Raw genomic sequence first — 26,023 nt, forward strand, 5'->3', positions numbered from 1 at the left:
GATTGGTATTTAAATTATATTTTTATTTATTTAGCCCTAGGAAATTTCCACTACAGACGGGAAGAGGCAGTCCTTGCATCCAGAAGCTTACTACATGGAATAGTCAGCATACAGATTTAACGACAAATATGGGACGCAGCAAACATCGGTGTTACTGCCTGCTGACCCGTGGCTTGCGGGGTCTTTTAATTTATGAGGGCTGGACAGGGCTGGTTGTGAGCCACCTGCCCTTTACAGGGGCAAAGAGAGATGGTTGGCTGGTGGTGGGAGCAGGCACAGATCTTCCGGAGCCGGAAGTCAGGGTAGGAGACAGCCACGGATTTTGCCGATGGATTTTAAAAAAAACCAAACAGGAGGTGAGTCGCGTTCCTCTACTCTGTCAGGAACACCCACAGGAAAAAGTCACTGGATACGTTTTCCATATTAAAGAACTTACTGCGCAAGGTGTTGAGGCTTGGAGGAGAAACTTAGGCAGAAGAGAGAAAATCCATGCGGAGAAGTCCTTTTTCAAATGTTTTTGAAAGGAACTTAAAGTTGAGATGTTGATTTGTAATCAACCTTTTCATTTTGTGCCCAGCATTGAATTCAGCTGTTTTGAAGCTCTAGGTAGTTTGTCTGTGCTAGAAAGGGATCAAATGGAAAATGGCATTTGCTTGAGGCCTTTTTGTAAAATGGTCTTGCCTTTTATCTCACCTGTATAACATGGATTGGTGGAAGGTGCCTGCTGTGCGTACTATTCTTCCCCTCCTTGACTCCTTAATTAGCAAGTATTTTTAGTTACTTGTCAGTACTGTTTCAGGGAAAGGTAAAAACAGGTGAATTGAGTAGAACACAGGTTACTCTTTGGACATGGTCAAACTGAATTCTCAGTGATGAAAGGAGATAAACAGGAGAACAGTAGCTTATACACAGGGTAGGTCTTTGTCCTGTCTTAGTGTTTGTGGCTAGATCATGTACTATTGTTTTGTTTTTTCACAGGACCTGCTAAAATGGTGGTTTTCCAAGTAGGTGTCACTGGATTGTATCACAGATTCACTGGAAGCATGTGTGCAGTGGAAGAGGTATCAGTGGCTGCAGTGGTTGTACCTCTGCTGCTTCAGAAAGCGAATAGAGTCAGGGAAGTGGGACCATCTTCGCTTACAGCCTGTGTTGACGAGGAGAAACTCAGCCAATATCCATCATACTTAATTTCTTAGTGTTAGATAAACATGACAAAAGGCAGGAAAAATGCTGTTTCACTGATGTTTTGGCGTATGACCAGTTTGAATGTCTCTGGCTCATCCAGGTTGAGCACTCTTTGTCATAATCCCTCTCTAAAGTGCCAAAAGACCTTTTTTCTTACGTCCTAAAAACACAATGTCATTGATACTTGGTCATTGCCAGCATCAAATGACTCGAAACCATTGCATAAGCTTCTGTTGTTTCAGAATTAGTGATCTCATTGTTAGGCCTATTGGAGACATCCTTTAATATTTTAAAAACTGTTGAATCGTGTGGAATTGTTCTTATAAATGGAGAGATTATTTGACTCAAGTGAAGCCCCGATGTCTAACATCAGGGAGATAATACCAGATCTCTTTAACAGTATTTAGATATCCATCCATGTTTTCCAGTTGTCAGTACAAGAAAAACTGAAATCAAATAAGAGCATCTCTGAAGATGGATAGCAAGATATTTAATCTATTTCAGGGGCATCTGTAATTGCAAGAGATGAATTACTGGCTATGCCAGGCTTCTTAACTGGGGAGAGGGTCGCACACTTCCTAATGACGTTTTCAGATGATAGAGGGGAAGCTAGCCAGCACACTGACAGGCGTTTGGCTCCAGCTTCTGTCAGTAGTTCTGGCTAGATCAGGACAGAAGATCCACTTCACGGCAGTGAAAAGTATAAGGAAATGCCTTACTCAGCCAGCTCTAACAATTTGGGGTGGATGAAGAGGACAAGTTACTGTATCGGAATCTCTGAGTGGGTTGTTCAATGTATTTCTTCCTTTCTGTCAGCTAGGTAACCTCTTTCAGTAATTTTTAGGTATCGTTTGCCTGATTTTTATATACGCCACTTTCTTAATTCTGTAAGACAGCATCATGAAGACACCGACTGCTGCAAACTTCACATCCTGCAGGTAGGAATTATGTCTGATGGCAAGTTCAGAAGAGCAATACTCCAGTGAATAGCTAATTCGTACAGCTGTTAACGCTTGTTCCCACCATCAAGGGAGGAGTGTCTCTAGTATACTACAGTTGTGCTGACGTGCTCAGAAAACCCATCAGCCCTTTAAAAACTGTGTATTAGCATCATTCTTCATGATGATGATATTGCTGGTAATTTCATGATGTTCCTAGGCCTGGGTGTTGAGCTGTGAGGGAGGTGCTCTGACCTTTGCTCTTCAAGCCCTAGTGCAGGGGCACAAAAAGGGTACTACTGCTGGTAAGAAACATCATCGCGGAAGGTGCAGCGTAGGCATTGTCGGTAGCTTTCATACCGATTACAGCATCTCTACGAGTTATGGTCATTGCAGAGTACTTTCTATTTATGAAATAGTTTCTCTCTAAAAGAGATACTGACAGTTTCTTGCTTTGAGTAGTGGTGTAGGAGTAGATAGCTTGCTGTCATCAGAAAGCGAGACTGTCGATACTGGAAAGTAACAAATTCAGTTCTGGCCAAAGGAAAAATACTTCATTTGGTGCACAAATTGGTCTGTGGAACTTATTGCTGCAGTACATCGTTGAGGTTAAAATGTCATGGGGTCAAAAGTAATCTGATATTTATGTGTTAGGAGGGTAGTAATTGTTACATAGACAAATGGTGCAAATGAAAACAGACTTTTAAGGCCTTTTGGATGGGTCAGCCAGCTTCCTTGAGCTTAAGGTATCCCTAAATGTAAAGGATAAGAAGAAGGACTACTTTCCCTGATGACTATTTTGCAAATTTGTCTTCAAGGCTTTCTTCTGCTAGTCTTTGAAATACCTGGAACTGGACAGTAGAGATGGTAGGATACTGATGTGAATGAGTTTTACGCTAAATTCAGAATGGCATTTTCATGTCCTGTATAATTTTGAAGTGTTCTAAAAAACCATGATTCTTACCAGACCACAAAAGAAACAATTACGATTATCCCACTAAAAACAAGGTGTTGTATTCAGATTATTACACTGGTGATAAAATATTAGGTAGAAATGTATTTTGCATTGCTGGCAGGGTACTTAAAAATAAATGCAGCTTTCTGACAGGATTGAGGAATAATGTAGACTTTTTTTTTTTTTTGAGGTGTCTTCAAGAACTATAACAGAGAGTAGACCTAGTTGTTATTTGCATGGATCAGACAGACAGTGGCACATCTTTAATCTGTTCTCAAATCATGTTCGATTTAAGCAAAGTCCAGCATTATCTCATTTTGGACTCAAGTCAGTCTGCTGTTGTGTTTGTCTAAACCTTTGTCCTTGCTGAGAAACTGAAGAGAGGTTAGAGGCCTGTGCCGGTGCTCAACTCTTGCTCTACAGGACTGTGACTTGTAAGTGGGCAGCTGTGTTCCTGTGTTGCTGATATGGGTCAGATACAGGTGGATTGAGAGGTGCTGTGGCAGCCTGTTGATGTTGCTTTGTCATTTACACATAAAAAGGCCCTGCATGACCCAGTCCTGCTCTGCCACACCTGAAGTTCTGGGCCACACTGGTAGAGAGTAGCCCTGATTGATTTGGTTTGTTGTTTGTAGCTTTGATGCTCCCTTGATGCATCAGGGCACAGCCGGGCTTTGGCAGGGCTACCTGCACCTTTTCTGGCCAGATGGCTTCTGAATAAGTGTGCAATGCCACAAGCTAGAGCGAGAGAAATTGAGTTGGTGGCTTAAGGTCACAAACACAGAAGTATTTTCAAAGCAGTTGTTACCTCTCCTAAATGATAAGATTTCTCTCTGGTTTTTGTGCAAAAAGGTAATATTTAGATCCTTACTGGTTCTGTTAGTCCCCGTTTTTTAAAAATTCATTTGCTTTGCATATTTGGAATCTACAGTTCATGAGCAAAAAGACATATCAACAAATGTGTGTCGTTGATGGACAAAATACTGACACTGTATTAGGGAGGTGTTGTTTGCTATTCATTCAGCTATCAAATGCCAATAAATTAATGGTATCAGTGTATCGCTATTACAACATGTTCTGATTATGTGAAAACAGAGGAAGACTTGTCAGCAATAGGAGATCTGAAAAGAAACTGTTTAAAACAATCCAAGCATCACAGCTGTGGACATCTTTTTGCATTTATGCATTTGGCTTAGGCATTTTCACCTGTGCGATGGAGTTTCTTTGGCCTGAGCTCCACGCCCTTTTTTATTGCAGTGTCAGATACTGGCCTCTGAGAGAGGCGTGACTGACCTCATGTGGTATCACCATTTATAAATAGCTCTAGAAAATTAGGGTGTACTCCCAGTTAGGGCTGAGCTCTGTATGTTGGAATTCTGTTGGTGGACCAGGACTGGCATGGTAAGGCATGCTGCTGCCAGGAGCTGAGATGTGTTGGGAGCAGTTCATGATTTCAGGATTGGAATAGCAGAGGAGGGAACAGGAAAGAATAAAAGATGAGTGCATTTTAGCTGGTGCGTTCTGTTTTTTTGTTTTCCTCATTAGCAAATTCACTCAGTGTGTGTTAATTAGTTTAGATTTTTTGCTACCTCCTTAACTTGAATTATGTCACAGTCCCAGTGGTGTGACGTGAGATGTGTTAGATAAAGATTTTTGCATACAGGCTGATGGAAGAATGCAGTGCAAATAGCGAGAAGAGAAGCCTTTTCATAAATGTGTCCGAGTAGAATACATTTAGATGCCAAAGGCACCTTTGTATAACAGCTGTTACTTAAGAATGGTGGTTTATTTTATAATGTACTGGAGAGAAATTAATGCTACTGAAAATTTACTTTTTCTGTATAGATATGTAACATTCTTGTATCTGTCCTCTTTTAGCATACGGTTGTTGTGCACAATGCTTTATTGCCATCTATCTCCTCTTGTCCCACCATTTTCCTTCATATCCTGTCCTTTGTCCTCAATGCTGAAATGAAAATTTATTTAATACTGCTAAAACTAGGGATTCTGGTTTTGGTATATTGGAGAATAAATTTGTGGTTGGAATTGTTTTCATCCAAGCTGAAATTTTGTCTGCTTCCTTGCAATTTCTTGTGTGCTACAGTTGAAAGGATATTGGCTGTGTATTAATGCATATGTGGCTGGAAAGGATATGTGGAAGTGAGAGGCAGAAGCTGGTATTTTCTTTCCCTGTGTTTTTTAAGACAGAAACTAAATATAGTGAGTGTTAACCAGATGGCTACGTTGTCGCATAATAAATATTTGAAGAAAATTAAATTATGTCCTGCCTGTTTGCTGACAGCAGTTCCAGCCCCCATAGTAACAGCAGTGATAATAATAGGAGTATTTACAGTGTATTTATTTTTTAATTCTCAAAGTGAGGTACCTAGGAAGGTCGTATAAGGAAATTTTTTTTTAATGTGTGAGAGATCAAGTGATGTGCTTGAGGTCATCCAGCATGTCAGCAAGTCTCTTGAAAGAGCATGCAGGTTCCCTTGACTTCCAGACAATATGTTTCCATTTTAAACCATGCTGACTTGCAAATACTTACTTCAGCATTTCCTTCAGAACTTCATTGTTTGATTTTCTTTTTTTCTTAATTCCAACCTAATTGTTGTAAATGTTAACTTGCCAAGAGAAGATAATAAAACCAGACTTGCATTCCTGTCCACTGTACTTGAGCAACAGGCTTGCTACGAAAAACCTACACTGAAGGGCCTCCTGAGAATTTTGTTGTGAAGAGGAGAAGGTGGTGGATGCCAGAGAGATGATGAAGACTTAGCTGAAATGAGAGGTTTTATTTATACAGCTGAGCTTCATCTTGTGATATTAATAGCATACAGGCGTTTCTTTTGGATGGAGGGGATGGATTCTGTATTTAGCTGAGGTCAGTGTACTACTCTTTCTGGCATGAGCCAGAAAATCCCATTGCCGTTTAGCTGTTTGCATACATTACCTTATCTTTACTGGGAGGACTCTTGTTTTCTTCTGTAAATCACTCTGATGTTGCTAGATTGAAAGTTGTGTGTGAGAGATAAAGGATGAGAGCAAGAACTGTCATATCTCACTCAAAGGTGAGAAGGTTGGACAGAAGATTGGATCTACGGCAGCAGCAAAGTTAATCTGGCCCATGGGCCTCCCCTTTTTCTCAGGACTCTGCAGACGTGCGGGAAGGCAAGTTGAAGAGTTCATGAGTTGTCCCAATTACCCATTTCCTGCCCACTTCTTCTGATATTTTTCTGTCCTCTGACTGGAAGTAATTGTATCACATGATAAAAGTGGAATTGGCACTTATCACGTGATAATTTGTGTGATGGGAGTAGTTTGCTGCTGTATTGCAGCAGAGCGTATAATCTGGAGTGTGAGTGGGATGTTTGGGTTTTTTTCCAGTTGGTAGGGAGAGAGCAAGGCCTGGGATTCTTCACTGCCTCTGTAAAAAAATTGTCATCTGCCCCAGCTTAAAGATATATTAATAGCATCCTGATCTCTTACATACATGGTTGGTCCTGTTGCCTGGATACAAACATAAAGTGATTAGAAAGCTATCATTAATATAAAATGAACAAAATAGGTCATAAAGGTATCCAGTTAGATGTTTTTCCTGTGTGCCCACAGTGCATGTTGGTACTAGGCTCTTTTGCTTGCTTGTTGCAGATTGTGCTTTGCTGCCAATGCTGCCTTAGGCTTTTCACTAAACTGCAAGTGTAACCTCTGTGATGTTTTCTGCCAGCTCTCTGTGGTTTCTTCCCTGTTCTTTGAAATAAACCCATATTGGTTTTTCTCACATCATTTGTACCCTTCCATAATCTGTTACCTTTTGTGTGTCTTTGATCAAATGTTGTCTTGTCATCTTAATTTCTTTCAGTACTCAGTTGTATTTTTAGCTTCAGTGTGCTGTATTACTCTTCTTGGTAAATATATGCACTGTGTCACATAAAGGAGTGTTAAACATCACCACAAAAGCCCCTTGTTTTTTAACATCTCCCTAGGGTCTTGTAATGGATTTGTTAGGGCTCTGGGGAGATGTCCCTTTCTAACCTAGTTTCTGGTTCAGTTGTTCTCTTTTCCATCATTTCCTGCAGCATTTCTGATTTTCTTCCTGAAAATATATGCTCACTTCTGATGCCACTCTTACTGCTTTTTGCATGCTTTTTTTCAAGCATAGATGAAAATGTCTGTGACAGGTTTGGTAATGTTTCTTCAGTTAATCCTCTATTTCTTAAAGTCTGTTCACATATAGATGTGCTGTACTTCAACGTAAGGTGTGTTTTTTCTCTTCTCAGCTGTTCTGGTAGCACTCCATGATACTTTTGTTTTAAGGGTGAAGTAACTGAAGCAATTTTTTAGTTCTCATGACTTTAACAACCAACTGCTAGAGGTGGACTGCAGTGACTGAGTTCTTAGTTTGCTTCAGTTGCAAAATAAATTGTTTGCTTAAACCCTGCCTGTGTAGGCCTTTGGTATGAACTGGCAGAGAAGAAAGAGGAATGAAAACAGTGATACTGGCTTCCCAAATTCAGGACAGTAAAGAATGAAAGTATTTCTTGCTTTCTTTTGGAGAATTGTTACATGTTGTTTAGCCACCAGTATTACAGTGAATGAGTGTTAGGTGCAGACATCTTACATCTGTGTTATTTGGTGATTAGGGAAAGGAATGCAGGAGGATTGGTTTGTGGTTAATATGCTGTAACTGGGATTAGAAAATTTGACCGTGGTACCTTGCTCTGCATTTCATGTGAACTTTGGTAGTTTACTTCATTGCTGCCTCAGTTCTGTTTTTGACAAATTAGGATAATACTTCTGTTCTAATACTTGTGTACTATCTCTGTTTCTTTTGAAAAGTATGTGGGACAGGGACTGTCTTTTGTTAGGCATACAGAAATCTGATTATATATACAGGTACAGTTGTGTGCTTGTGTATGTGTTTTGATAGATAGATAATATATAGCAATCCTAACCTTGGCTGAAGCCTTTTGGTGTGTGCTGTAATGTAAATAGCAATGAGAATATAGCTGAAACAAATGATACGATGCTTTCCCAACATTTTGGTCACGAAATACAGCTTCCTCTTTTTAACTGTGGGAGACATTTTTAGGTCTTGCCATAAATACTGTATGATAGCTTTCAGAACGCATGCGTCCATGCACAAATACATAAAAGAAAAATTTCTATCCATCATTTAATGACTTTATTTCTTTGATGATATGATTCATGTTGTTATAAAACCCAGTCGCCTTTTTGGCTTTGTGTCATAAAATGCACTTATGAGAAATAAAGAAAGAAGATGAGAATGCCATATCCAGTGTGAGAAATGATATGTGTAATATGCTGTTATGTTTCTAGTAGTACCTGATGATCAGTTGTTTTGGAGGAAGTTATCAAATCTCCATAATGGACAATTACGTAATTATGAGTGAGAGTTTCAGAAACACTTAAGAGATTTAAGCACACACATCTCACTGAAAGGCAAGGAGGTTAAAAAAAACCCCAAACTGTATAAATGCCTATCTCCTTTGTGTTTGTAGAAACTAAAGATGTTTCTATTTTCATATTTATTGCTAGCTTTTCCTAAAATACTGCTCTGATAATGGATTACGTGGGTATGCACGGCTTCTCCTCAATTCCTCCCTTCCACTTTAAATAAATTGACTTTTAATTTTACTGTGTGTTTTGCTGTTGCTTAAGGTAAACATCTTGTTTAGGCAAGATTTATCAGCTTGATGAACAGCGAAGGCTAGCTAAGTAGTAGGCTTGTGGAAAGCAGCAGGTGTAGTAGTGGATCATACTTTGTACCTGAGGCAACAATGCAAATAATGTATATGAAGGAGCCCAGCATCTGAAACACATAGTCTTTCTCTCTGCTGTGTCCTGGAACAATGGACTGCTGCAGCTGTTTTTGCACACCATACTTGAGGAGAGATGAGGACCAGCTGGAAGTAGCTCAGGAGAAAGCAATAGCAATGAAAATGTGATCTACAAGGAAAGAATGAAACAATCAGGATTGTTCAGGCTGGAGAAGTTAAAATAATTTAAAAATTTTAAAGTGTGCTGCAAAGAGAAAAAGAACAATTTCTCTGCCATGTTCACACAGGGTAAGACCAGAAATAAAGGGCTTAAATTGCAGAATTAGAATAGACTTCAGAAAAAACTTTTCAACAGCACAAGCAGTTAAGCTGTAGACTGAATTGCCTAGGGACCTTCTGGATGCTCTGTCCTGGAAGATGTTAGCTGTCGGGAATGCTTTAGATATCACTGATCCCACCTGAAAGAATTTCCTTCCAAGCCTGTTGTCTGTGATTTCAAGGGTACCAAAATTGTTTCTGTATAGTTTCCCTTCAGTTTTAAGCATATTCTTTGCCGAGATAATTTTCATTGTATTTTCCTGAGGATTTTTTTTTCTGCTAAATACAGTTTCAGTCAAGGTGGATTTAAACACATTAAAAGTGAAGATATGTGTTAAGAAAATATATGTTAAAGAATGTTAATATATATAATGTCAATATTTTTTCTAAATATCTTGTTTACTTTTTTACCATGCTGGTCAAATGACTGTTTTTACTGACACACAACATAAATTCTTGCAGAGTAACTATAGGTAATTTATAGCTCGTAATTAAAGACCTCCCTCTCTCTTTCTGTTTTTTATTTCTTTCTCATTTTCTTTGTTGCTGTGGCCCCAAACTGCCCAACAGCTCTCTGTGTTAGGATTTCCTAAACTAATGCACATTATTCTGTGTATTCAACTAACCTTACTGAAAGTTGCATTCAGTTGAAATTTTATTTCAGTTTTTGCTTTCTTTTGCAACTATGTAATAACAAACTGAAAAAAAATAGATGCTAGTCTTTGAGAGCTTGGCAAATACCCTTGTCCATGCTCAAAACTGATCAGTGATTCTGGTTTTGTTTCTTTTTGCCAGTTTCCAGCTTGTGACAGTACTTTGTTCTTCTTGCCTTGCACAGTGACTTGAGTGGCCCTTTGTGAAGGACTTGACCAAATCTTTTGAGAAAGTTCCAATAAACAATGTGTTCTTGTATTCCTTTGCTCCATCAGGTTTTTTTTCTAATCCTTGAAAGAATTCAGCTCCTTAACAGATCTACCTTGTGTTTAATTCATCTTGTCCCCTCAACTATGCAGAAATCTTCGGAGTTCACATGCTCAGAAGGATTCTCCTTCCATCTGTTCTTGAGAAGTCGTCGGGTTTTTGCAGACTTCCCAGTTTACAGGATTTCAGGTTTACTTTCCTATGCCAAGGTTGTGCTTACAAATGGGAATACAGGGCCAATATCCCATTGACATTTTTCAGTGGTGTAAGTTCTCACACAGTCCCACTCTTCTGTCCCTGCATAAATCTGGTGCATAGTGCCATTGCAAGTATTTGTGCAGATGCACAATGCACTAAATCTAAAATTGAAAAATACCTGGCTCACCACAGCATATGCCAGCACAGGGCAGTGTCAGCATGACAAAAGCAATGTGCAGCTGCTTATAGGAAGGGGAGGGGAAGAAGGGGAGATAGCTGCCACCTTCTGATAGTGCTGTTGGCTTAACTGTGTATCATACCTGGCTTAAGATATGTCGGATTGTCTGTTTTCATCTCTTCCTTTTGCATTAGGTAATTTAGGCTGAGAGTAGGAAAGTCTCAACAGAAAGTCGTAGAAACGTAAACACAGTAGTGCTGAACAATGTCATGTTTAGTCATGTGGAGACCTTGTCTCATTGTATCTTACTGAGAAATGTATGTTTTTAACACCTTTATTACAGGGTTGGGGTTTTTTTAAACTTCTGAGATGCTAAATGTTGGATGTGAATCAGATGTAGATGAAGACACTAACAGAGAAGAACTAGGGGTACTAGAAATAATGAGAGAGTATCAAAATTAGGTGTTTCCCATTTGTGGGGAGGCACTGGAGAGAATGCAGTCAAAAAAAGTTTAACCTGAAATGTGTTTATGTGTGTGCCAGGGCAAGAGTGAAACTGGAAAAGCACTAGTGTTTTTCCAAGCACCAGAAGCCTTTGGGGTGAGCAGCAGCGCAGTAGATAAATCAGTTTGCAGATGTGTCATGGCAGCAAAATACAAAGTAATATGGTTTAGGGTTACACAAATTAAAGAGAAGCTCCTTCTTGAACAACTATGAGAGTTAACTTGCCAAGCGTGCAGGCCCAAACATCTTCTTTCTAGACAGATGTAAACCAACTGAAGAGAGTTGAGGGATGAATGACAAATGAGTACAGACCAAGGGACCGATGGGCAAACATGCCTACCTTGGCTATGTGATAACTAGAGGTGCAGCTGGGAGGTGTGATAAGAGTCTACAAATATTTGAGAGGCACATACTTGAAAGATAGAAAGTAATTAATTTAGTAGGGTGAGAAGGGGCATAACTAGAAACAAGGGAATGAGATTATGAAATAAAGTATGGAATAGTCTGCCCAAAGGAAAGGTTGGAAGAACAAATATATATAAGACTGGTAGAAGGATTCAGGAAATAATCTAACATCAAAGAGTCAGCTTTCTGATGAAAATAGATTGAATAATTTAGTAAGTCTCTTTTACCCATTTAATTTATGTTTGCTTTTGAGGTATTAAGGCAAGTTGGCAGCCTCTCTTAACTCTTTAATTTTGCCTCCCTAATGCTTACTGCTGGTTCAAATCTACATTATTGCATACCAATCTTAGATGCTGTCTTTCTTTAGAAAGATGTTTAAAAAAGGAACAGTTGGGCAAACAATGTAAAAAGATATAAGGGGAAAAGAAAGGCGAGTAAGCTTTGGGAATGACTTTCAAGAACATTGTCTGTCTACATTCTGCCTAAAAGCTGTAGCTGCAAATAAATGGGAGCAAGCTAATACCACATATAGAGGTCTAGTTGCACTGTTTTGTTCCTGTTTGCATCTAGGTAAGGGAGCTCCCAGCCTGTGAGTTACTGTTTGTGTTACATGCGGCCAACCTGTGGTTGATGGGATGGTAAGAACAGGAGCAAAACCCTTTTTAGCTTAGAGGAAGGCAGCAGAGAATTTTTCCATAATGAAACAAGGCGCATCTTAAATTGCAGCCAGAAAGTCAGTTTGACTGCATCTGAGAGGATGGAGAGCAGCCTTAAGCTGCTCCATTTGGCTTGGCGATAGGCTAAATAGTAAAAGGTGTTCAGGTTCACTACTACTCTTGGTGGCTTCTTGTCTGGGTAGACGCCAGGTGCCTGCTAGGCTCTGGTGTGGCGAAGGAAGGCAGCGAGGAGGAGTCGCATTGAGCTGCTGCCCCAGTCACAAAGACATGGCTATGCTCAGCATTTGCTGGCTGACTCCTGTTGGCTGGAAGGCAGCCCTGGGATAAATTTGAGGAGATTATTTAAAAAATTTGGAAAGTGTATCAGTTTTGGAGCGTTCCTTTGTAAAGCACAAAACTCTAAACCTTAGTTTTCAAACAGCACTAAGAGAAAGCGAATTTATGATGTTACATTGCATTTCTGTACATGGTCTCTACATGCAATCTGTACAAGGATCTAAGCTGCTGTTTAAACTCCAGTGTTGAGGACTCCATCTGAGGGTGTGTTTTAAATGTTTCATTATGAAGAAAGGTCTTCATGTGAAATTCAAAGCCAAGTTCTCGGTGCCGTGATGCTTATAGTCGTGGAAGTTGGAACTTTCCAACTGGTGGACCGTCAGCACTTAAAACAAGCCAGGAGGTTCTTAGCATATTCTTCCCCTTCCTGCTTTTCCTTTTATATAATTGGGGATCAGTTTCAGTGATTAAGAAATATTGTCTTCACTTTCACTTGCCATGTTTTTAATGAGGCACAATAGTGTGTGCACTGTCTTGTTGAATAATTCATGTTTGGAACAAAATGGTTGTTTGCTCAGCCCGTGTGCGATGATCTTCATACATGTATAAAATAAAGTACTCTTTGATCTTTCTTTCCTGTGTATCTCTAATCCAGACCCATTTTACTCTTCTGCCTCCCCCACAGCTGGAGGGTGTACTTGTGAGCCAGGCATTGTTGGCTTGTTGGCTTTCGCTCTGTGTGCTGGCTTCTGAACAAAGGTGCTGCTGAAAAGGTGAGTATTTAACTTCCATCCTCTTTGACACAGATTTACATGCAGATTTATGTTGAGAGGAACTGATAAATTTAGACTCACCAAACCTGTCGGCTTAAACCGTATCTAGGTTTGCAACGGAGAAAATCTAACCTACCAGCTCATAAAATTGTGAGCATCAGCCCTCAAAGCACTGTTAAATTCTGGTTTACTGTAAATTGTGTGGCATTCTGCAGCACTGCAGACCAGAGAAGCTGAAAGGTAGGTATGTTTCATCTCTTGAACAGATCTTAATTTAGAGCTAGAGAAGTCTCTGAGACCCTGAAAATAAACAGTAATAAAAATACAATTCCTACCCTATGACCAGCATGGGAAGGGATGGCTGAGAGGTGTGCTTGACTACCCATTTCCTACATAGTTCTGTGAATTCTTCATCAAATCTAATGTCTTCACATCAGCTGTTTTCTGAAAGTAGCTGAGGTACCTGAGCATTAACTGAAAGAAAAAGAAAACAGGCTTTTATCAAATCGAGAAGGCTACTTATGAGATGGGGGATAAGTTTAATGGTATTGCTCTGCTGTGAGTACTTAGCAGGAATTTCTTGAAACCTTTCCTTTCAGCGAGTGAAATGAAATGCTGAGCGTGCCAGGCATGCAAAGGTGCAGTGTAGGGGAGAGGGTGTCATTTTACAAGTATTTCCAATTGGCAGTGAATAGAGTAAAACAACAGAGGATTAGCACAGAAGGGAACATTTAGAAACATCTAGAGTGCTTTATGGTTGAGAAATAATGTGTTTTATCTGCGCGCAAACAAACCTTTGTTTATAGGAGAGTATTAGTACTTTAAGGAAGGGTAGATGAAAGTAAATATGTGATACTGTAAAGTTTATATTGCTCTGTTTTCCATGAGACTGCATTAACCATCAGAAATGGGGATGTCATGCATAAGGTTTGAAGATAGTTCTTCAGGAGCATCTGTAAAACTTTATGCTGTCAGAGGTTATGTGTGTATTGGTCTTGTGCAGGCAGTTTTCCTTATATATATTCTGTATTTACAAATACTAGTGTTATCTACCTCTGCCTGTAAAACCACTCTGCATTAGAGTTATTAGCTTAATATTTTAGGAACTAAAGAGAGTCTGGGTAGAACATTCTAGAAACTTCCAACTTGTAGCCGAAAAAGGCTTTTTATATACAGTAAAGTATGTAAAGTAAATATCTTGACTTCATGAAGAAAAATATCTTGGAATGTTCAAGATTATAAGCAAATATTGTATATTTCATTAGAAAGCTGGACTTCTATACTTGATAACACTTCAACATGCTGAGATACATAGATTTAAATTTTGACAGTTAATGTTATTGTTTGCTTAATTTTTCCTGTAGTAAAGTTTTTAATAGGGATATCACTGTATCATATTAAGAGAAATATGATTATTTTATATATATGTAATAAAATATTTATTAATTACCTAAAAATCATTATTTAAGTACTGCCTTGTCTTGTAAGAAGCTGCTAAACACTTCTTAGGAGAGAAATGAGTATTTGTTAAAAGGAAAGAGGTTGGAAGAGCTCCTGTTCTGTAACTGCAACTTGGATTGGTTTTTTGAATCCACTTGTTTTAAAAATCGGTGTTTTCATGATACTGCTATTGGTCTCATGTGGAGCCTCTTTGTCTTGTCTTAGAAGATTTGTCTGTTGATGTCAGAAGTCCATATTAACATGCCACTATTGTATCACAGTTGTGTTTCCAACCTTAAAGGAATATTTCATGGAGTTTAGCGTCCAAAAGGTGTTATACTTTTTTATTTCCTTTTTTCATTTGTTTTGGTTTTGTGTTTGTTTGGGTTTTGGGTTATTTTTGGGCTTTGGTCATTTCAAAGCTGTCTACTAAATTTCAGGGTATGTCTTTGAAATCATGAAAGGCAAAGCAAGATTCTTTCATGGTTTTGTGTATAGATAAATATGCCTGGTAGAGCAAGATCTTGCTCTGTGATTCTCTTGCTCTATGACATCTATGAAAAAAACTTTTCTGACTAAGGACACTTACAGTCTCTTAAAAGAAGGACACCAAAATAAGTAGTCTCCTGCATACAGCTCAAAAACTAGTTCTGTGTGTCAGAAGTGTGTCCCTGACTGACATTTGGCACAACAGTATGAATTGGAGTTACCAGTTGTGTTTTGCATGTTTCTTCTGTCAGGAAGTGGTGAGGAGCAATCATGAGGAATACAATATGCAGAACGATTTGCAAGCAAGCAAGGAACAAGCTTAATAGCAAGAGGTGGCAGGTAGATGTAAGGATCTGGCCTGGAAGAAGTTACAGTTATAAGGTTGTAATTTTATTAAATAATCATAAAGAATAATTCTCTGTACCTGGGGAGTTGTAGAGAATAATAATTTCCAGTAAGGTTTAATTCAGCAATTACCAAGGTACTCTTGAGGCTAAGCATCTTTGGTCTTTTTACCATTACCAGCTAAATCGTGTGACACTCAGTGGTACAACTGAGTTGGAAATAGCATTTTGTTTTTTTTCTCTAAAACTTGCTGTTATAGACAAGGCCTTAAAAGCAAGCAAAGATTATGTGTTGAAAAGTGTTAGGGCAGTTACTGAGTATACTTCTGGTTTTGTGGTTGTCCTCTAGAAGGCATGGATTCCTTAAAAAGAAAAAAAAAAACAACCCCAACAAATCCCTCAAACAAACTAACTTCCTTAACTTTATTTCCAAAAGTGATACTTTTATAAAAGATGGAGTTTTAGGGATCTGAATCAAGTTGCTTCTTTCCTCTTGTCATTTCTCTTACCCGTTTAAATGAGTTACTGTACACCTTCTGTCATATCTAATTGTCTGAGCTGTAGACATGCAGTAACTTCATGCAGCTAACAAAAGCAATATATAATGCACAAGTCAGATTTGTTAATCAGACAGCCTGATGAGACCAAAGATACAAAATATTTCTTCATTTGGAATATTGTTGGATTTAGCAGTGTAATTTTAGGTATCGAAAGAAGCTGATTGCTCACCCCTGATATTCTGTGGTATCCGTTTCTTTGTGCTCTGATTCGTGATGGAGGAAGACTTGAACACCGTCTTTGATACATGTGAAATCTGTAGAGGGATCTTTGGAGTCCTTATGTTAACATACTGCATGCTACTCTTCATTTTCCATACCCAAAGAACTGATGGTTTGGAGGTAATTAAGTATGTAAGCTTACTGCAGGAAAACCTTCTAAGCCCCCTTTTGAGATCCTCACTCAAACCAGAAATTCGGGTGCAGGGCAGTTTCGGACCTCTGTGTTAGAAATACTGGATTTGAACATGAAGTGCTCTTCTGCTGAGGCGCTCTGGGCATGTGGGGCTGTATTATCAGCAACTGCCCTTCCTGCTGAGGGATTTTTTTCAAGCAGACTGACATCTCCCTCTCCAGTAAGCAGTAGCATCCTTGTGATTCCTTTCAGATGTGCTGGTTTTTGTGGACTAGAGTGTACGGGGGGGGATATTGCATTGAATTTGGTGTCCCTCCCAAGCTGGCAGGATTTTTCCCAGATGTCAGTGACTCACAGTAGCCGAGTTGCTGTCTCAGAGTTCAAGTTTATGGAATTTGCAGTTCAGTTTCCCTTGAATTGTCTGGCAGAGATGGAATTTCCCATGAACTAGGAAGAGCAGGAGAGATTGCACAAAGTAGAAGCTTTGAATGTGTGTTGGGTCTGAAAAATTGCCGAGAAGGGCCGTCCTTCCTCAGTCCTTCCTGGGGAGAGCACCTTGCCAACAGTCATGCTTTCAGGTGTTTCACTTTGTTCTAACTTCTTATGCTGTGCTTGTTGCTGAACATCTCCAGTTTCTAGAACTGCATTAAAAATGTGATAAATGTGTCACATGATTGTCATCTTACTCTTTCTCTACATGGATGGCAAACTTCATTTGGATTTAGATGTTCTGTTCTCTCAGCAGGGTAACTACTTTGTTTATGCCAAAGAAGAGGGGCACAAATCTCATCAATGCAATTCATTAATAGAATTAATGTATTTACTGAGCAATAAATTACATTTTATCCTGTCTTTTCTGCTACTTGTTCATTTTTACCAAACAGGTTGTCCTTGCCCCTTATGTTAATGTGAAGGGATATTTGAAATAGCTGGGGTATACCATGTAGAATGGGGACCTGGGGTTACATGTTGATTTTGACTGTTGTTCTGGTAGTGTGTGATTCCTCTGGACAGCCTGCTGCACTCTGATAGAGCTGCATTAGGGCGTAGGTGGTCTTAAGTGCTGGCTGCTGAACAGCACAGAATCAGTAGGATGCTTTGGATTTCATTTATTTTCTTTGAAGACGACTGTTATGTGACTGAGAATTGCTGTCATTTTCCAAAATGTATAAATCTTCTGAAGCTTATTTGCCTTGTTGGTGCTCTGTTTTAGAGTATCAGGATATTTGGAGCAAGTTCAGTCTGCTGCAGGTATAGTCAGTACTGACCAGCCCACATCTGTGGCTCAATTACACTGCATGCAGTGCCATGTTCCCTCCTTTCTGTTTGTGGTTTGTACCTGTGAACCTTGCATTTGTGTGTGAAATGTATCTTCTAGTTCGGAGTGCTGTTTGAAAATATATGAAAGGCAAAGAAAATAGCAAGTGTGCGCTATTCAATGTTGCGGCTTTTCCATTGTTGTTAATCTATTAAAATGAAACTTGGAAGAACCCAGAGTAAGAAGACGATATTTAGTTCACTAATCAGATAAGCAAAGATGGAAGAGGTAATGGACACAGTTTTATTTTCTGGATATACTAAGCAAGAACAGCCTGAGAAGATTAATGTGTATGTGTTTCAGACTCCAGGTACATTTTTCCATTAAACAGGGTTGCTTACCTTCTTCAGTTCTGTACTTGCTTCCTTTGTATGCCCTTTTATAAGGAAGACCCATAAAAATTTTCTGTCTTCTTCAGTGAAATCACAGATAATGAAACTCCTCTTTTTCCACACTAGTACTAGTTTGCCACATTGATAACTGTTCATGAAGCTTCTCAGTTCTCTGATATCAATCTCTTATCTTATAAAGATCCAGATATGCTTGGTTTCTTCAGCCTTTAATACCTGTTGGCCAACTTGAGTGATTTGAAATATGTTTGGTTAAATGTGCAAATATTGTGTTAGATGATTAACTGTGGCTATACTTCTAGTCACCCTAAGAAAGCAGTATTTCTGACTACTTATGCACAGGATGCATCAGGCTTCAGGGACGACTTCTTCCCTGCACTGAGTATTTCTGCTGAGATAGCTGATAACCTTGTCCCCAGTTGCCCACATCTTCCTTCCATAAATTGGAGAATTTTAGTATTCCATCTTTTCTAAGATCCTTCCTGCTAAAAGGATTATTGGAAGTTACATCCAAGTAATGGGGTTGAAAGTAATCAATCTCAGGGCTGTAGGGGATGATATTTATAGTAACATAATGACCCTTTCAGGGACCTTTTCTCCATTGAGACAAAGTACTCATTTCAGTGTCTGGTAAAATCAATTTTCATTTTTGATACATCCACCATCACAAGAAAATGTTTTCACTTGAAACAGTTCTACCTTGCACTTTGTTTGCTGAAGGCATGTGGAGGGTGGGAGAGTTTCACCATGTTGACTGGTGAAGACTTGCTTGCATGAATGCATTGAGAAAAGGTGAAATTAACTTTTTAAAGATAGGAAGTCAGTATGTAGTAAACTCAAGTAGCTTCAATCATGGTGTGGACTTCTTATTCAGAAGTAAGTTAACCTGAGTTTGCTGTTCCTTTAGCTTCCTTTCCAAATGTCCAAGGAATAAAAGCTCCCTCCGTGTACGTCAAGAAGTTTTGCTAATGATCTCCCCTATTGATCTCGGTGGCATAATTAATCCAGCAGAAGTCATACAGTAAATGTGAAAATTTGTAATGTGTATCACCTAGATTTTTCTCAGCTTGATGTTGTGGCACTGTGGTGGTTGTTCAGAGTCCTAAGAGCCATCTTTACTAGAGGTCAGACTGTGATTAGCATCAGCTTGATTAGAGTAGCCTAATTATGGTCTCAGAATTGTACTATAGTCTCTTGAAATGCACAATAGATGATAATACTGAAAATACTGTGTAGGTACCATATTGTTACCTGGACTTCAAAGTGTGGTGTTTCGTAATCCCTTTAAAGGGCAGGAAAGGATACAACAGAAACAGAGGGGTAGAGAGATACATACACAAATGAGAAGTAGCACGGTACCATATAGATAATATTCTAAGTTAAAAAATTTGGAACTTTTTTGAAGACATGACAAACCTGAAGTAATATATTTTGAAAGTAGTGAATACTTTAGCTCAGGTAATCTAAAACCTCCTTGTTTACATTTCTTTATCTATGCAAGAAAAAAAGAGTTATTCAGAAGAGCTGAGCAGAAGCAAACCTAAACTGCTAACAGGGGGTACTTTTTATTATGCCCAAATTTGTCCATGGAATTCATGGCCATGCTTGTTATTAGTTCTGAGGTGTAAATGGGAATCAGTGGGACTTAGCATGCATGACTGATGGAAAAGAAGGAACAAAAAAAAAAAAGAGCCAGATAGAAGAGGATATAAACTCACACGACACAATGTGTGAGTCAATTTCTAAAGACTGATTATTTCCATGAAGATATTTTAATTTAGGATTTCTTGAAACTTTTCAAAAGGGGTGGAATGGCTTATTTCAAATTGTCCAGTATCTGAGCAAGATAATCTCCAGCTCTGAATTGTCTTTTGTACTATCATACAGTTTCCTGATACTGTGAACTGATGTCATCATTAACTACCAGGGAACAGTCCATCAAAATTCACTCTCTGTTTCTAGAAGATCTTTTTTGTGGAAGGGGAGCTCCCACAGAAGACTTACTAATTCAGCTTACTTGTCCTGTGTTCTACCTTTCCTCTCAGTTCTGTAATTTATAATTTCTTTTGTTCTTCCTTACCCTGCTGATAGTGCAGGATTCCAAATCCTTCAGTCATTCTCGCCTTACAGCTCCTGTCTGGATTCATCCCAGCTGACTCCTGCAGTCTAATAGAGGGAACCTCAGACAAAGCATGTAATCTCATATTTCGGAAATCAGGAATCAAAAGCGTATGTTTCAAGTGAGGAAGGGAGTTATCTCCATCTTAGAGTATCTGAACTGCTGCCAAAGTGGCCAGTCCCATGGCAAAAAGTGAATAATCTGGTAAATTTCCACCTATCATTAAGATATCCAGTCAAAGAAATTGTTTTTAAGTCAAGAATACTGTAGACTATTTCTTTTACTGAGCCACTTGGGAGAATCTGAATGTAAGGGAATTTGCTGTATGTGCGCATAGCATCGAAGGCAGCAGGTGTGCAGAAGTCCTTCAGCCAAGTCCTAAAGGCGGCAAGCAGTCTGCAGGGTCACTTCTCCAGCACTGACTAGTTAGCAAACTGTCTCCCCTACCTGAAGTGGCACCTGGAGCTTACCATTTGCCATGTAATTATTAAGAAAAGTGTACGTTTATTCTTTCAGCTCCACGATGCTTTAGAAGTGCTTCGCAGCTGCATGTCTGTTCCTCTCTTCTGCTAGTGCTCTGTGGGTCTCATTTGTGTTCGAGCTGTTTTTTTGCTATTTTTTCTTGAGCTGAAATGTTCTGTCTTGGTATAAGAAGAGGTCCCTCTTGCTTTTGCTGTCTGTTTTGTAACTTCAGTAGCTGAATTTGAGGTAGAATAGTGGCTTACTTTCTAAGTCAGTACAGGTGAGGAAAAGCAGCAACACAAAGGGGGTAGGTACATCACAGTAATGTAGTGAGCTGAGAGAAAGAGAGAACAATGGGATGATGAAAGGCAAAACGTTCCCTGAAATGAGCTTCTAAAAAAGCACAGAGAGAATGTGTGTGTGGTGGAGAGGGAGTTGTCTCAAAATGCTGTGTTTGTTCCCTGGAGGCTCCCGTGTGCTATAATTGAGTCAACATGTCAAAGTGAAGTATGTGGCGAGCTTCGGGAGCAGGGGAAAACTGCTGCTTCTGCACATACAGGGCTTGGATGAACCCCCGTCTTAGAGCGATAATAAGCACTCTGCTTTTGCATTGCTGAAGCCACAACACAACAGAATAGCTGTCCAGCCAAGCTCTATAGCTGATGTTTCTCTAAGAATTGCTTTAAATCTTTGTTTGTTTGGGAAGCTAAGAATAATTGGCTTTGACTTTGCTTCTGATGCAGATGTGAATGAAGAAGATGAACAGAGGGGAAGATGACTGAATGCGCTATTGAGATACACGCAATGCGAGCTGCAAGGGCCTTTCTTAATTTATTTCTAAATCTCAAAGAAACAAATGTCTGTATGTCTTATAATATTTCTTATATTGGTGTAATGTTTTGGGGATATACTGATGTTTCTTTACTGTCTGATTTTTGTGTTTTAAATGGATGGAAAAGGGATGATTACAACACTTTGTCCTGGCGGATATTTGCAGCCTTTGGCTGTGTGACTTCATGCATGATGCTGCACTGGCAGCTCTCTCCATGGCCATAGCTCACTGCAGCATTGCCCTAGAAATTCATATGAACTTGAAAATCCTTTAAAGCCAATGTTTCCATGCTAACAAGCTAATTTTGTCTTGATTGTTTTTTATGTAGAGTCTTTACCTTTGGCGCTTTCATGTTTTATAAATCATGCTTACTGACATATTCGATGTTCTGATTGTTTCCATAGTGACAGCAATGGCAGAAACCTGCAAAAGGAAGGTGACAGCATTGTATTTTCAAGATTAACTGTTTTATAGAGGAATGGTTTGAGGGGGTGGGAATATAGTAGATTTTTTCCAAGCAGTCGCAGAATATTTAGGAGTACTTACTTGGAGGTCAGAGAGAAAAGGCAGCAGGACAGAAGGATTGGTCTCATATTTTGGCATTTGTTTGTGTGGGGAAGCAGTGAACACAAGGCCAGCCTAGAAAATATGAGATGTTTTCAGCAACTTGTCTCTTTTCTTGCAGCTCCAAAAGATGATGAAATTTCAAAATGCAGAAAACTGCAGTGTAAAATTATTTTCACAGAAGAGGTAGAAGTTAACATGCCTGTGAGACAACGTGTGGCGTACTTTTGTTTCATAATTTTTCCCTTCCAAATTCATAACCTAAGTGCAGGAAGCTTTTTAGATTAGAAATCAGACACTTAAAAAGCCATTAGTGAAAGCTTCAACCTCCTTTTATTCCTCTGGTAAAATCAGCTGTCTGATTTTATTTTCTGGGAAGCAAGGCTTTATCCCCTTTCATTACACATCATAGTACCTGTGTTTGTCAGTAAGATACCTTGAGAGAATGCAGGTGTTTGAGTCCGTGTCACAGCAGAGAGGGTTGGAGAGACAGGCCTCCCTAACGTGTCCTTTTGTAGTAGGTGTTGATGCTTCTGTCTGCAGTGTGGTCACTTGAAGCAGTTGCCTGAATTATAATGTATGCCCACCTTTCTTATATCAGCACAGACAAGTGGGAGGAGATAATGTGAGAGGTGCTTGTAAACGATATTAAATATTTTCTTATGGAGACTAACCCTTTTCTCTGAAGTGTTTGATAGCATTCAGAGTGTGCTTCCCCTCCCCACCACTATCACAGTGCCTAGGATCTGCGGTCAGGTTTGGGACCTTGCGCCCAGGTAGTTCTGCCTAGGAAGAGTAGGTCAGCCTGAACTGCCCATCTCCACAGGTGGCAGGCACATCTCCCGCCCTGGGGAAATCAAGCAGGCTGGTAGTAAGACACAGGTGCTACACTCCAATTTAACACATTGTTAAATTCAGATCTCTTATGCCTTCCAGCCAAAATATGGCATCATACTGTAAACTGAATTCGTGTTACATCTTAGTACACTGGGGAAGAGAAGCCGGCAGCTGGGAACTTCTGTTGCCTTGAAAGTTGGAGAAGTTACTTATTTTTCTGTGCCTGAGGCCTCTTAGGTCACATCTGCATTGGTACCTCAGCTGGTTCTTCCATTATTTTGGTATCTTAGGACTGGGGATGCATAAAAATATGTAATTTATGGTTCTTTATATTTATTTGCAACATTTTGGTCAGCTGGCATGTTGAAAAGTGTTTTGATTCTGGTTTTCCCTTCACCCCACTGAAGGGGAAGTTTCTCTGTTTTGTACCAGCTGGAGTCATTGTGTGTAAAACTGGAAAGTGCTTTAGAAATTTTGGGAGCAGTTAGTTGTAGCAGAAGGGCTGAAGTAAATTGTGCCATCTGTTCTAAATACTGTCCTCTTATTTGCAGAATGATACAGAATTAAATGAAATTAGTTTCTTCTTAAGGGACAGGTTTGTTTATAGATAGTTAAGCTGTTGAGATGCTGACTTAGTGGGAAAATAAGAAGATTCATTAGGATGTGTTCCCTCCATTCCTCCTCACCCCCCCCAAAAAATCCCCAAACCCATTGTTTTTGCATTATTTACACTGATGGACCTTTAAGGCATAGCTTAGTGCTGTGCCTTAAGTAGTGTCCTGTGTCCCAAGCATATGTTGGACATCACTTGTATTTCAGTAACATTATGAAATGTAGACAGAAATAGACATTTAGACATGCCACTGTCATATGAACCTTGTATCTAATTTCTTCATTTGTAAAACTCACAATTTGCATCCATTTCTGATCCCCCTTAGAACGAAAGGGCGGTGGTTTTCTTTTTTGCACTGTTAGTGATAGCAGTTAGTGCTGATTCATTTGCATTGACCCCCCTTGCTGCTTGTTAAAAGATTAGCTTTATTTGCAGAGGTATCACGGTGTGCTTAATTTGGCTTGCAGAATCTTTGTAGCTGTTTTAATCTTATATGAAATAGGTAAAATCCAAGAGGAAATTGGGAACGAAAAAAAAGAGAAAACAACTATTCACATGTAAATTTACCCATTAAAGCTGTAGACCATGTAGATTTGGGTAGTGTTATGTTCATTTCTTGAAGCAGAACTTTCCCTTAAATCTCAGAAAAACACCTGCAAAGAATAAAGCATTTCTTACATGTCTTTTGCTCCTGGTTCCAATTACAGGCAGCTGTCTAATTTATACTCAATGAAAACAGCTAATTGTGCCCTTGTAAACTTTGTCAGTTTAGAGGAACGCATATTTATTTGCATGAAAACATTTGCATGTGAAATACTGAAAACCTTTACTGCAGATACAGCATTTCGGAGTTCAAAACATATATGCCTCTAATGCTCTTCTAAAAGCTCTTCCTTCACTGGTTGATAGCTTTCACCTCTCCACGTGTCATTAATGTGTAGTGCTATTGCAAGTTCTTGGATAACAGATTGAGGTGACTTTGTGTTGTTTTAGATAGTATTAGCCAAACAAATTGTTAGGACTCTTGTATTCATTTGCTCTCTGTCTGTTATGAAACATGAAACTCTTATGATGCAAAGGATTTTGCATTTAATCTTTTTGTTTCTGAAGTAGTGGAAAGATTGTTTAATGGATGATGTTGAATGTGAGTTCCTATTTTAGGAAAAATTTTTAAAACACTAATTAAAAAAAGAAAAAAATTATTTAACCTAAAGTATATTAAAATTTCAATGCTATGGCATTCTGAAGATCTTTACCCTTATGAGGATGGTCTGTATAAATCATGCTGATTCTTTTGAAGAGGTTTTTATTAAACTCTTCTCTTTGATTAATTTTGTGGCACGCTTGAAGTTAGGAAGCTATGGAGTTAGTATCATTTTGCTTATTAGAGAAATATGTTTTCATAAAATTGTATGCAAGAAGTCCATCCCTCCCCTTTTGGGGCGTGTGTCTGCAGTGGGAAATGACTGGTAAATCAGTGGTACGGTGTGTTCTTTTACTGATGACACACGTGTTATGTCTTAAGTCGACTCAGTCTGTGTACTCTCTGTCCATATTCATTCCTACCTTGAAATGACTTGTATTGAGAATAGTTTAGAGGTATTTCAGCCATGGTTGTCAATTTACATCAAGATGCTTTGGCTTTCCAGAATGCTGTCCTCAGAATTTTTTGAGGTCTGGACTTCTTGGAAGAATTTCGTGTGCTTTCTAATCATGTTTTTTAGGCTTTTTTTATTCCCAGAAACCATTTTAGTGTATGCTTTGAAAGATTCATGTGTAGTATTTTTACTGTTTTGTCCTCTGAATCTTTATCATTGAGTATCTGTCTCTTTTGCTTGCTTTTTCTCACTTCTGCATTTCAGCCAGGTAAAATAGGAGTTTTATTCCATGATGCTCCTAAGTGTAAATTTGTAGTTCTTTTGCCATGTTGATTAGAAATTCTTTTGTTAAGCTGGGATGAAATTGGGAATGTCAAACCAAAAAATAAATATTCCTTTCCCACAGCAGATGAACTTTTGATATTGACAGGATCTGCAAAGCTGTTAACCTAAAAACTGCATAAATTATTTCTGTGATGGTGAGTGTTTTCTGACCTGAAATCAAAACAGGTGTTTATTCCTCAGATGGTGATGATAAGTTGTGTTGTTTAATCTCAGAAGTAAAAATTCCTTAAAAAAAAAAAAACCAAACCAGAATTGTAGCTTCAGACATGTAGAAGCCTGAGATGTTGCCTTTTTTTGCCCATGATGTTCAGTGGGGTAGATGTTGGCCTGGGTGGAGATTGCTGGACTTGAGTCTTTTGCCCTGTCAACTTGATAAATGCCCACTTCTCTGGTGTCATTATTCTGGGGCTGAAGGGTTCTGGTTTACATGAAATAAGAGGGCATTGAGGACCAGAAAAGCATCTTGGTGAACAGTGACTCGTGGCTGCCCTGCCAGTCCCTCCACTGTTCTGGCTTTTAGCCAGGGGTTTTTGCTGTTGTGTTAATTTATGGCATAGTATCAGTCTCTCTGAGTACCTGTGGATATGGACTGTCTGATTGACTAAGCTTCCCTCAAGGTTGTGAGCAGGAACAGGAGAGTATTTGGTCTCCACCGTTTCCACGTGTCA

The 26,023-nt window shown here is 39.1% G+C and overlaps 1 protein-coding gene across 4 annotated transcripts in view; it reads left to right on the plus strand.

The window, feature by feature from the left end:
- The window catches only part of NDST2 (N-deacetylase and N-sulfotransferase 2), a 140,851-nt gene that overhangs the window by 17,841 nt on the left and 96,987 nt on the right, over positions 1–26,023 (plus strand). For 3 of the 4 annotated variants that reach the window (XM_052799538.1, XM_052799537.1, XM_052799546.1), the window contains exon 2: positions 13,045–13,132. The exons of the other annotated variant lie outside the window; for it this stretch is intronic. The gene's annotated coding sequence lies outside the window, so the exon portion shown is untranslated. The remainder of the gene's footprint in view (positions 1–13,044; positions 13,133–26,023) is intronic. 4 annotated transcript variants of the gene reach the window in all.

The sequence above is a fragment of the Harpia harpyja genome, chromosome 10 (genome assembly GCF_026419915.1).
Source record: "Harpia harpyja isolate bHarHar1 chromosome 10, bHarHar1 primary haplotype, whole genome shotgun sequence".
Taxonomy (NCBI): domain Eukaryota; kingdom Metazoa; phylum Chordata; class Aves; order Accipitriformes; family Accipitridae; genus Harpia; species Harpia harpyja.